The sequence below is a fragment of the Anabas testudineus genome, chromosome 18, assembly GCF_900324465.2.
Source record: "Anabas testudineus chromosome 18, fAnaTes1.2, whole genome shotgun sequence".
NCBI lineage: Eukaryota > Metazoa > Chordata > Actinopteri > Anabantiformes > Anabantidae > Anabas > Anabas testudineus.
In genome coordinates this window covers 12,658,244-12,670,438 of record NC_046627.1, presented here as the reverse complement: position 1 = coordinate 12,670,438, position 12,195 = coordinate 12,658,244, and the positions used below count along the sequence as shown (strand labels likewise).

The window sequence follows — 12,195 nt, the reverse complement described above, 5'->3', positions numbered from 1 at the left end:
AGCTGTGGGAAATCTGAGAAAGTCTGAGAAATTAATGTGTTATTAAATAGGACAGAATGCTGAAACTCCAGTTTCATTACATCTGTTCTATTTTTACAACCTCACTAATACTAATACACACTATTTATAAACTGTAATCATCATGTTGTAGCTCCTTTAACATTTCTTCCACTTGGGGGCAGCTGTTGTCCATGAGTAGGACACTTTTCTCATCAGAGACTCGTGATTGAAAGCTTTACACAGCATCCAGAAATTAGAGGGGAAACACGTTAAGGTTAGTTTATAATGACTCATTGTCACTCGTAGTACAGTCACGTGTTAGATAAACCTCAAGTGAAACCCACTGGGGTTTTTCACTGCATGCTGAGTTGCTCAGAGATAAAAACAAAAATAATAGTGAAACTGCTGATGGTGTGGCTGAGTACCACACCATCTGTTTACCTGTGCTGTTTATAAAGTTGTCTATTGTTCAATATTTCCACCTACAACCTGCATCTTTAATCACCTTGCAAATTAGAACTATTATTTTTAGAATATACCCAAATGATGTTTGACCAACATTTGATATCCTTACATTTACCTCTTCACCTGTCATATTTGCAGAAAACGTGGACACTAGATGTGACATGTTGGCACTGTAGTATTCATCGTTTTAGATTTTAAATAATGAAGGTGAAGCACAGAGCCTGAGGAACAAATAATATAATATGGCTACTTTGACATCTACACCACTAGCTGAGTGAAAGCGCATTAACATGTATAAAAAGAAATTAGGTAAAGCATAATATAGTTAATTTTTGTGTCTATATATTAAAATATTATTGTCAGATAAAATAGCTGCATATGACAGTTTATTAAGAACATATTCAAATATTACATCCATCACTCACTACCCAGCAAACAAAATGCTAAAATTGATAAAAATGTGCCTTTATACTGGCTTCTTCTACTTGTCTACTGCGGAAACTATCAGCTATATTATTGCTTTGTTGAAACTAAAAGAATCTCGTACATACTTAATCTACAATTAATGTAGCAATCGGTATCAATTAGATTGAAACCACAATCACAAGATAAAGAAATTACACCTTAAGAAAAGATAATGAATGACTAATAAAACAATTCCTTCAGGCTGAAACTGACAGGATCTACATGAATTGCTCCTTTAACACTGTTCCACTGAATGATACTGAATGTTATGTTATGCACCACTCCTGAAAAGGTATTTATGTAGTTTTAATGCCCACCGGTCTCATTGTTGACCTCTGCAGCTCAGATGTGAACTGAAACTCATGCTGTCAAAGTCAGAGGAGCTGATCGATCTGTGAAATTAGTTCTACTGATTCTACTTTTACCTGTTCATAGATCATTAAGGTGCAAGTTGTTTAGATTTAGTGCCTGTGAACAGGAGTATTGCTAAGCTTACATTTACCTCACATGTTATTATTGATTTACCTTACAGAAGATTACCTGGCAATGTTTGAACCTGTACATTATAAATAATCAAACAAATCACAGTGTGTTCAGATTTATACACAGTATGATTAGCGTAGCTCTGTATACAGAGCTCTGATTTAGTTTACCCTGAGATCAATCTGACTCTGGTTTCCCGCCAAGAGCCACCGTTCAGATTCCTTTCATGCCCATTATATTGGAAAAACAATAACAACAACAACAACAACAAACAAACAAACAAACAAACAAACAAACAATCTCATCTCTATTACATACAGTATTACAGGTGCTAATGATTGTCACTCCCAATAAGGTATCACGGACACAAGGTGTTCATTTGTTCAAAAGGTATTTATTTTCACGAACTTCAGCATGAAGAAAAGACACATAAAAACGTCTCAAACACTAATACTTTAGTAGTTTGTAAGCTGGTCAAATATACAAAACAAAAACTAAACTTGTAGCCTCACAAAATACAAATAAATGTGTTGCAAATAAAACACATTTGTGATCTGAGATGGAGTCCTTTAACTTAATGGAGTTTAGAGTCAATACTAAAGTGAATAACAAATCAAGGGTGTGGCCCTTTGCTTGGAGTTTTTGTAGCGCTCTTTCAGTGCTCATGTTCTTCCTCCTTTCACAATGGAGCAGATACTGATCCTGCTGATGGGTGAAGGACCTTCTACGGCCCTGTCCAGCTCTCCTAGAGTGACTGTCTCCTGGACTCTTCTCGGTGCTCTTGAGACTGTGCTGGGAGACACAGCAAACCTTCTGACAATGGTACGTAGTGATGCTTCACCCTGGAGGAGTTGGACTTCTGTATTGTTTAAACTGCTAAAACCAAGAACAGACTTGGCACTGTCATGTTCATTATTATATATATTTTAAATTCATAAAGATGGAACCTGAGCAACAAATATCATTATCAGAATGTTCAGCAATTATTGGCAGTACTCCAACTTAGAAGCTGATTATCATAATGGGACATTATACTACAAACTGAACACGCTGTGGTAAATAATGTGTAGAGTAGCAGTCAACATCGAGAATAAGCTCAATGATAATATGTTCATCAGCACCTGTTGGTTCTCCCTTAGGAAAACTGTGATAAATGCATTAGTAAAAATAACATGTTTGTTTTAAAAGGTATCGTGGTAGAATGTTGTGTCTATATAACAGAACAAGGAGATTAGATATTTGATATATAATATACCTGCATATTATTATTATTATTATTATTATTCTCCCATCCATGACTATCTGATTGAGAACAGGTGAATTATCACTACCATCTGGTCAGAGATAATTATTGCAAACATTCGGTTCACAATCTTTTGTCATATGGTTCTGGAGGAAATAACCAACAATAACAAAATTATAAACAGATAATATTTAGCATACTATAACCACTTATTATTGCAACATTACTGTACCATATAAACAGATCCAGGGTTACTTTCTTCTCTACAAAGATCAAACACCTCAGAAACCCCACAGAGGACACAAATTGTGTAATATTAAAAAAACAATGCTCCTATATACATATACATATGGCATTATCATCTAAACTGCTTCATAAATGTTCTGACTCTGAATGCAGGTTGAATTGACATAGTGATTGTTAACCCTTGCCCTATTTTAATTTTTCCAGTGCATAAGTTGCATTAGATATATACAATGAAAATAATAAACAAACAAGAAAGAGATATTAATAAAATAATCTTTAGAAAACCTTATCAGTGTCAAAAAATGAAAAAATTTTAAAAAGCAACAAACGTCAGCAGCTATTAACAACAAAACACAACAGCTTATCTTCAGCATGACAAAGTCAGAGCACATCCACATAAATAAATAAACAAATAAATATATAACTAGTAAAGATGAATACATTGCTCCTTGCTCTCAAAAACAAAAAACACAAACACTGGAAAACCACAGTGTCAGGAACACACAGCCCTGTGGAAAACCAGGAAATCACAAATGTCCATTCCTCAGTTTGGCCATCTTTTCCCAGAGCACCGCAACTTCATTCTCGGAAACTGGAGGGTCCACTTTCCCCGAAAGTTCACTTGACGGCATGCCAGTCCAGCCAATTTCCAATTCCAAGCTCAGTCTGCACATGTGGCAAACTTAGGTTAAGTTAGGTTGTTCTGTGTGACTCTCGCATTATTATTATTTTTATACAAATAAACACCAAACACAGTCAATAGCAGGGTGCTGAAAACCATAACTGGAATCCAGGTGCTCAGAACAGGTCGACAACCTGATGAGAAAAAAAAAAAAAAACAGCTGAGATTGAGACAAAAGCTTTAGTAACTGGAATAGAAGATAGGTTTACTACTTACTTTACTAGTTTGGGGGTTTGTTAAATATAATACACTGATTTAGTAGTAAGGTCTTTACTGTAAAACGTTTCTCACCTTTAAAATTTGTCCTACCCACTGGATCTTGGGTCGGGATACTGCTGAGCTCTGCCATCTCTGTTGTTGAGGTTTTAACAGAGGTTGGATTTAGAACAACAACAGGACAAAGGAGACAAAAAGGCCAGATGGACACGTTACTGATTTTAGACTCGGGCTGAATCAGTTGTTAGACGTACAATGTGAGTATTCATCTAAGAAACCAACGCTCCTGCCTGGACTGCAGTGTGACAGATTTCACAGTATGATTAACTGCAGGCCTGCTGTCAAAATAGTGGGGCTTGTGGATTTGTAAAGTAGTAACCTATATTTTAAATCTTATGGCCAAAATTTATTTATAGGAACTGAACTTGATTTGAGAACAGGTGCACAATACTGCAACTTCTTGTTCTCCTTTAGTGTAGAATCACAAAATGTAAAGCAATGTTAGCTCCTCATCACGTTCGACTGTTTGACATGCACAGTGTGATTAAAATGTGAAGTGTGATTAAAATGTGAAGCGTAAGTTAACATGTCAAACTAATAGATCACACAGTGTCTGCCAATGTTAACATGTCTTGACAATTTAATTACGGCTGATCATTTTAATTACATTGTTCAGGTTTTCTATTTCCTAAAGTATATGCATTTACTCAGTTACTCAACAGTTGTATGCTGTATTTCTGTAGAGACTGGACATGTCTTATCTAAGGAGAAAAAGACATTTGAGACTAGTCATAAGTTACGTTTTTAAAAATAAAAACACTTTTAACTAAAGTCAACACACACTGAGGGGATTTTGCCTAAGCACAGTGTATTGTACTTTATTGTACTAAAAGCTAATATGTATAAAAACAAAGACATGCATAAACCATGAGTATACTGTGTAAACATACCTACAGTAAGACGAACTAAGGCAGATTTACCCAGTTGTGGAACAAGACATGTGTATGTTCCATCATCAGAGAGCTTCACATCAATGAGGTTTAGTGACAGGTCCCCGTGTTTCAGGTTGTTGATCAACAGTGACATTCTTCCCTCGTATGATGGATCTATAAAAACCAGATGTTGATGACCATTTTTCCAGAAATATACAAAACTGGGGTTCAGGACAGGTCCAGACCATTCCACAACCATGCTTGAAGCATCAGTTGAAGGTTTCAGATGACATGGTAAAGTGATGTTTTCACCAACCATTGCCACAATAGGCTGAACTGGACCAGCTACCTCGGAATGATCTGAGAAAAAGAAACAGATTTATTGGTATCCTATTCTAACTTATTTATCTCCACACACCTATGCTACCACCATCAGGTAACTTCTCAAAGTTCAAAGTAGATTTTCTGTCACTGTCACACATCTAGCTGCACTTCCTTATCTTTGATAATCTGTTCAGTTAAGTTATTGTCGTTCTACCTGTTCACCTGCACTTCAGTCCCTTCATGAACCATGACAGTAATAAATACATGAACTTAACTATATGTAGACCTGTCAAGCTACAGAACATTTTATCAACTAACCTACAGTCAGCTCAACAAATGACTGACTGATTTAGCTGTAAACCTATAAAGACTAACTCGAGGCTTATATTACCTTCATATCCTGAAACTAAAGAAAAAAGTGAAACAGATGCAAACGTCCAATAGTGAAACAGGTCTCTGGCAGCACTAGAGGACACTCCGTGATGCGTTTCATGTGAAGTCCTAATGAGATCTACGTGAAATAAATTAAAAGAGATGATTATTTAAAGTGGAGATACATCAATTGTTGTTGTAATTTTTTAATTCAAGTAGGTCTCACCATTTGTTTTGTTGCTCCTAAAAACCTTGAGCGCAGGCATGATACTGAAGAAGAAATGTAACACAAATCAAATTCAACATATTTTTTATATCTAATGTACTGATTAATGCAGCCACAATAGCTAATATTAATATTATATATTATAATAACTAATTATTATAAAAATAAATAAGTGAAGAGCAACAGGTGTAACACTAGAGAACAGGTGGAGCTACATTTGCCTTGTTTTAACAGATATTCAGAAATCCTGCTGTGTGTTGTAGCTAAATTCAACAACTGCAACAAAACTGAATAATTGAACCTCACAGCAGAAAGTGGGTAAAATTAGTAAGCTAATGCTAACTAGCTTAACCATACCGATAGCATTAGTTTAAACACCAATTCGAATATGTTAAAGTAAAAATAGTGATGGGCAAATGATACAAAGGCTTCGGAGCTTGTGTCACTCTTCCTGAAGCGCAGAGATTCAAGACGCTGTATCGGAGCTTGTATCGAAACACCAGAGTCACGTGACAGATGAGGTTTGAAGCTTCGGAAGTCATCGGTGTTTCTCTTCTCACTTCGTTCCTTCAAAATGTTTCGAAGCTTTTTATTGGCTCAGAGTGTTTCAGTGTTTCATTGGCTCATGGCATTTCAATGCATTCTGAGCCAGCTTGACAGGTTTTACAGATTTGAGTGTTTGGTGCCAAACCAGCTATATAAGATGCATCATTATGCTTCAAATGAGGTTGTGAGGAGACAGAGATTTGGAGAGTGAGAGTATTTTGGCAAGTTTCATGGCGAGTAACACTAAGAGATGTTCTAAAGTTTGGGATCATTTTGACACTGCGACACTTGCGTCTCAGTCATGAGCCGACTGATCCTGCGACAGTAGAAAAAATGATGAAAAACCTGTGAAGACAACTAACTGCTTCTGCTTCTGTAAATAATCATTTCAAATCAACCATACAAGTCCTTAACTGACAAACTATTATCTTTAAAGGTTTTCAGTAAAAACACTTCACACAAAAATATAAACAATGTTTCTGAATTCAAACACTGATCATTTGCAAAGTAGGAAGGATCTCTGATCCTGTTAGGGATAATAAACCCTAATAAACCCTTAACTAACATTTAACCCATATTATAATTTGCATTGATTCTTTGGGTTAATCTGGAATGTGTTTTAAAGTATGGGAGAGAGCATGTAATATAACTGGTTATAAATAATATAACCATTATTTGGTATAAATGAACAAAACACTTGAACAACCACACAGGCTTTTCTGAACTCGTATTGGTGTCGTTGGTGCCAGAGCTTCAGTCGTGCCCTTTAGAGCATATGTGTCAAACTCACGGCCCGTGGGCCACATCCGGCCCGCGAGATAATTTCTATATTATTGTTATTAATGGTCCGGCGACATGAAGCTCTGGTAACACAATAAACTACAGATCCCATAATGCAACACTTCAGCTGCCTTGCCGAACACATTCCGCGTTAATCAAGTTTAGTTTATGATGCAGAATCAGATGTCACTGAAGTTTTTAAGTTTTGAACCTTTTTCAACACAATTGTTACGAAAGCCTCAGTGCTTCATGAGGCTTCATTTGCCCACCACTAAGTAAGCTATTAATGTAACTTTACCTTTAGCCGGAGTCCAGAAGAAAGTGAAGAGGAGGAAAACAGTCACAAGGGAAAGAGTTGAGCTGAAATCTTTAAAATCCACCATAGATGTGAGCATGTTAACAGAGCAGCTGCCTCCGTGAAGTCACTGATCAGACTGACGAGGACTTCCTGGACGACGGTTTAAATACCCGACTCGTGTTGTGTCTCCATGGCAGCGACGTTACGCAATGACGACATTCAGTAAAAGTATTTTTAGAGTTATTTCCCCGAATAATGCTTCATTTGACAGTGCCCAGAATTGAACACCAATATTTACGAAACTTTTGTTTTGGAAAAAAAAAACAAATAAACAAACAAAAAAAATATATATATATATATATATAATTATACTCATTATAAACGACACGTTTATCCCATAAGCTTTGAATCTACGATTTTTATGTGTGATATAATGCGTTATTGATTATTGTCTGATAGGGTACATATTTTCCAATAACACTTAACAGAATTTACGAAGAAAATGTTTTTGACCCACTGGTGATGTATTAAAAGTCCGGCAGCTCAGTTATTAGTTGAACTGGACGACAACCGGTCTGATAGTGACTTGTATTTAAACATGTAAAAAAAAAAAAAGAAAGAAAGAAAACAGCCATATAGCAACATCAAATTCTTAAACACATATCTTTTATATGAAGCTACTCCACCTGTGCACCTTTATACAGACAAACAGCTGTTATCAGGCATGAGAAACTCAGGAATGAGGTCAGGTATTGTGTGAGACAGTTCATACCTGAACCTTGTCCTACCTATAAGCTCCTCCTCCAGCCCTGCTCTTTACAACACAAACATTACATAATGGAACAGCTAATCTGTTCTTTTATATAAAAACTAAAACTAGAAGATAAAAAAAAAAAAACTCACCTCAACCTACGCTCTTTGTTGGCTCTTTTTATTAGTGAAGATTTCCAATATAAAACCATTTATAGCTGTGGGAAATCTGAGAAAGTCTGAGAAATGAATGTGTTCAGAATGCTGAAACTCTAATTTCATTACATCCGTTCTATTTTTACAACCTCACTAATACTAACACACTCTTTTTTATTATTTATAGACTGTAATCATCATTTTACATTCTTTGCATGTCATGATGTAGCTCCTTTAAGATTTCTTCCACTTGGGGGCAGCTGTGGAACAGTTGGTACAATGGTATCTGTTGTCCATGAGTAAACACTGCATGTTTACTGGCGTTTTCACTGCATGCTGAGCTGCCCAGAGATAAAAACAAAAATAATAAAGTGAAACAACCAATATCATATTGATTGTTTCACTTTAATATTTTTGTTTTTATGACAAATTGTCATATTGGCAGAAAACGTGGACACTACATGTTACATGTTGGCACTGTAGTATTCATCGGTTTAGATTTCAAATAATGAAGGTGAATCACAGAGCCTGAGGAACAAATAATATAATCTGGCCACTTTAACATCTACACCACCAGCTGAGTGAAAGCGCATTAACATATATTAAAAGAAATTAGGTAAAGCATAATACAGTTGATTTTTGTGTCTATATATTAAAATTTTCATGTCAGATAAAAATACCTGCATATGACGGTGTACTAAGAAGAGGCAGAGTTCAGACGTACTCTATGAATGTATTGCAAAAATAAATTTTATTTCAACTGCATTATTTTCAATTTCAGAGTCAGTGAGGTGAGACAGGAAGTGTCTCCACCTACATGTTGCAATGCTGATGCTACAGTAAACATGCTGCAGATGAATGACAATCATTCCAGAGCAAACCACGGTTTTGACATCAGTCAACATGTTCGTCTGGTATGTGACGTTACAGAAGGTGTAACGAAGGTGTATCTAATAGACTGAATGAATAAATATGGATGTAAATACCACGTGAAATATTACAAACTTTCATATTGATTCATGCTGTAAACAATTAAAACAGGAGGAAGTGACCTCACGTCACTTATAAAAGTTATAACCACAAAACATCCTCTAAGGCTCTTTTCTGAATGAGCCGCTTTAATACAGGTAACAGTGATACTAAAGAACAGGAGCTCAACAAGAAGACATTACAAGGTTATCAGTATCTACTTGCTGGTTTTAAGTGAGGTGTATATGAAACTAGGCTGCACCATTAAAAATAATTTTGGTTTCTAATGTTCATCAAAATACACGTCTGTAGTTTAGTTTCAGTTTATTTCTGATGTGCTGTGTCTCTTACATTTTGAGGTCACTGAAGATTTGCTGCAAACACGTCACTAAACATTCTTTGGGTTTCAGTGTTTATCCAAGTGAACATAATAAAGTGCACTGTGCAACTAAAGGTTCTGACATTGAGCAAAACAGGTCCACAACTCAGTCTGGATGGATGAATATCAACACAACATTTGGCACATTATCATCCTTTGGCAAAGAGAACAGGTAAAAAAGTGTGAATGAAGCTTTAGTCCATCATAGGTCACTCTGAGGTCAGGTTGATGTCATCTGTGGTTGCTCAGGTAAAACTCTTCATTCAAAAAAGCATCTTTCCCTCCATTCACGCAGCTCATGTTGATCCAAGCGATCCAAGACCATCAGCAGTTCTTGCACACATATTTGCCAAAGAGCGTCAGCTTCAAGTGAGCTGTGAAAAAGAAAACACTCTACTGTGCACCTGGAGAAACGCAGCTGAGTGAACTTTGTGATTATTTATGGTGAAACACCTCAAATTCTGCACATGCAAATGATTCAGCTTCTTATCTTGCAGAAAATAGAGAGGCACTAATTCTTTTTAGATCTGAAGAGCTTCCTCTGCTGTTTTCAGAGAATGAGTTGTTGACTTGAATGGATGAATGGAGGAATCATTACACGGAGAAAGAGAGAAGGGCTTCGTTTTGGTCTATTTTGTTTTTCTTCAGCCATTCAGAAGTGGACTTGCTGGTGGGCTTTGGATCATTGTCCTGCTGCAGAATTTAAGTTCCTTTCAACTTGAGGTCACAAACTGATGGCCAGACATTCTCCTTCAGGATATTTTGGTACAGAGCAGAATTCATGGTTCAATTTATCACAGGAAGTCTTCCAGGTCCTGATGCAGTAAAACAGCCCCAGACCATCACACTACCACCGCCATATTTTACTGTTGGTATGATGTTCTTTTTCTAAAATGCGGTGTCACTTTTACACCACACATAATGGGACACCCACCTTTCAAAAAGTTCAACTTTTGTCAGAGAATTGTCCCAAAAGTCTTGTGGATCATCAAGATGTTATCTGGCAAAACTGAGATGAGCCTTTATGTCCTTTTTGCTCAGCAGTGGTTTTTGTCTTGGAACCATTTTTGCCCAATCTCTGTCTTATGGTGGAGTCATGAACACTCACCTTAATTGAGGCAAGTGAGACCTGCAGTTCTTTGGCTGTTGTTGTGGGGTCTTTTATGACCTCTTGGGGTAATTTTGGTCGGCCGGCCACTCCTGGGAAGGTTCTCTACTGTTCCATGTTTTTGCCATTTGTAGATAATGGCTCAGTGTGGTTCATTGCAGTCCCAAAGCTTTAGGAAATGACTTATGACCTTTTCCAGACTGATAAATCTCAATTATTCTCTTTCTCATTTGTTTTTGAATGTCTTTGGATCTCGGCATGATGTCCAGCTTTTGAGGATCTTTTGGTCTACTTCACTTTGTCAGGCAGGTCCTATTTAAGTGATTTCTTGATTGCAAACAGGTCTGGCAGCTATCAGGCCTGGGCCTAGAGAAATTGAGCTCAGGTGTGATGAACCAGAGTTAAGTTATATTTTAACAGGGGGGGCAAACACTTTTTCACACAGGGCAATGTAGTTTTTGATTTCTTTTTACCCTTAATAATGAAAACCTTAATTTAAAAACTGCATGATGTGTTTACTTGTGTTATCTTTGACTAATAATTAAATTTGTTTGATGATCAGACACATTAAAGTGTGACAAACATGCGAAAAAATAAGAAATCAGTAAGGGGGCAAACTCTTTTTCACACCACTGTAGGTGTACAGGAGTTTTCAGATCACACACACTCTAGTTGTGTTGAAGTGTCACATTACACTGAAGTGTTAGTGTTAAATAGACCAAAATACTTTGTAAAATAAATAATTATTAATAAATGTTACTAATGATATAAATCAGAATGTGAATCAAATCTTATACAGTATTAATGAAAATCTTCCATCCACGAGTCACTGGGATTTGTTTCCTCTCCTGCCACCAGGTTCTGTCTCTACACCGTCCATAGAGGTTATTTCAGATACTTGTGGAAGACTGGTTCTACAGTGTGAGTCTAAAGGCTGGTATCCAGAGCCTGAGCTGTTGTGGCTGGACGCTGAGGGAAAGATCCTCTCTGCTGGACCTACAGAGACAGTCAGAGGTCCTGATGACCTCTATACTGTCAGCAGCAGAGTGACTGTGGAGAAGAGACACAGCAACAACATCATCTGTAGAGTCCAACAGAGAAACATCAACCAGATCAGAGAGACACAGATAGTTGTTAAATGTAAAAATAACAAATATAAAGTCTTATTGACTTCTACATTTCATTATTCCATCTATGTTTCAATTTGAAATATAAATATCATGTTTTATCATTTCAGATTATTTCACCTCATATCCAGACGTTACTACTCTTCTCATCACCGCTGCTGTTTGCATTGGCTGTACTTTGATTTTTATGTGGAAACTGAGAAATTAAGAAGGTAAAATATGTTGCAGGTTTTCCAAAGTCTGTTTGATTTAACATGATTCACACATATTTAAACATGCACTCATGTTCCTTCTTGCATTACTCCTGTCTGCTGAGATTCATAATGATCATGTCTGGTTTGTATTAGCAGCAGCTGCTTGAGCAGCTTTTTTATAAGAAGGTATCAGAGCAAATAAAGTAGTTCAGCTGTCACTAAGTATTTAATGCT

At 36.6% G+C, this 12,195-nt stretch overlaps 2 long non-coding RNA genes across 2 annotated transcripts; both read right to left on the bottom strand.

Annotated features, from left to right (window-relative positions):
* Positions 1–3,632: 3,632 nt before the first annotated feature.
* LOC113168739 lies at positions 3,633–4,840 on the bottom strand. Its single transcript, XR_003299512.1, has 3 exons — positions 4,751–4,840; positions 3,876–3,935; positions 3,633–3,718 (listed from the first exon to the last, which is right to left on the bottom strand). It is a non-coding gene; the product is annotated as an uncharacterized LOC113168739 (long non-coding RNA).
* Positions 4,841–4,905: 65 nt separating this feature from the next.
* LOC113168738 lies at positions 4,906–7,401 on the bottom strand. The gene is made up of 4 exons (XR_003299511.1): positions 7,279–7,401; positions 5,655–5,698; positions 5,448–5,567; positions 4,906–5,092 (listed from the first exon to the last, which is right to left on the bottom strand). It is a non-coding gene; the product is annotated as an uncharacterized LOC113168738 (long non-coding RNA).
* Between the last annotated feature and the right edge of the window lie 4,794 nt (positions 7,402–12,195).